This window comes from Etheostoma spectabile, chromosome 12, assembly GCF_008692095.1.
Source record: "Etheostoma spectabile isolate EspeVRDwgs_2016 chromosome 12, UIUC_Espe_1.0, whole genome shotgun sequence".
Taxonomy (NCBI): Eukaryota; Metazoa; Chordata; class Actinopteri; order Perciformes; family Percidae; genus Etheostoma; species Etheostoma spectabile.
The window spans coordinates 1,016,964-1,018,165 of NC_045744.1; the positions used below are offsets into that span (position 1 = coordinate 1,016,964).

The window sequence follows — 1,202 nt, forward strand, 5'->3', positions numbered from 1 at the left end:
CTGTCCAGCTTGTATTTATGTTCACTAAAGTACTCGTTTTCCCACTGACAGACTCAGATTTTTACTCTGACAACATTATGGAGAGGATTTCTAAGGAGGTCAACCTTTCTGTTAAAGAGTAAAATCCTTTTTCTAAACATCAAGTTACATTGCGTTCCCTAAAGCCACCAGGCTCCATGTAAATGAACATTTTAGCATCGTAAAATACACTTCCTTCAAGTCAACGGAAACAAAATAAAATTATGAAAAGCCGTTTTCGGTCGTCTTTACAGTTTTCCAACTATCACACTTCTAGTTTTGGTTGAACACATGGTTTACTCATTTATATATGTAAATATGTACACGCTAAAAGTATTGGGTTTTTTAAATGGAGTCTGGTGGGTTTAGCGCTAGCGACTTCAGAGCTGTTTCTGGCTAAACAGAAAGGTCTCAGCAAGGTTTTTAAAAAGGTCTGTCTCTGTAGGGATCCTTGCCATAATGTTGTTAGACACCTGGAAGCTTTATTCAGTATTGCACATTCTCTTCACTGTAGGATATTTGATTTAATTTTAGAATTAAGCTGATTAAATCTAGACTCTTTCTAGGTTTGTATAAATAAAACAGAGATACTCAATCTCATATCTCAGACATTCATCATCACCTCACTGAGAAATCTTTCTGAAACACACATTTATGACACATAGATTCATAGCCTTTTTTCATATCCCATTTCAAACCGGCTCATTAGTCCTCATTATTATCACCCGTGGTTAGCGAGGTGGCGAAGCAGCCATACAGACGGCACTCACACCGGACAGCTTCAATAACTGTCAAAGCTCCACAAGCGGAGCATGTATGCTAATCACCCCAGAGAATACAGCCAATTGATTCTAATTGGTTTGCTTCCAATGGCGGAGAGGCGGACAAGGGGTTACTCTCAAGGTTCGGCTGAATGGAGGCCGGTCTAATCCAGCACACAATGAGGCATATGGGGCTGTGTCTTTTCCAAATCTGTGGACAGAATAAGGACTAAAGCCCGAGGTTCTCTCCTCTAAAGGGGCTAAGCCTGAATGACTGGGAGTGGCCTGGGAGCCAGAACGCATAATTGGCGCACTGCCTTCCTGCCGGGGTGTAAATCACAAATTAATGAATTCTGGTTTGGTTAAAAAAAAAGAGATGTATATGGATAGATGGATGGATAGATAGAGAGACATAGATGTTAT

The 1,202-nt window shown here is 40.3% G+C and overlaps 1 long non-coding RNA gene across 1 annotated transcript in view; it reads right to left on the reverse strand.

Annotated features, from left to right (window-relative positions):
• The window catches only part of LOC116699192 (uncharacterized), a 21,445-nt gene that overhangs the window by 3,955 nt on the left and 16,288 nt on the right, over positions 1-1,202 (reverse strand). The window lies entirely within an intron of this gene.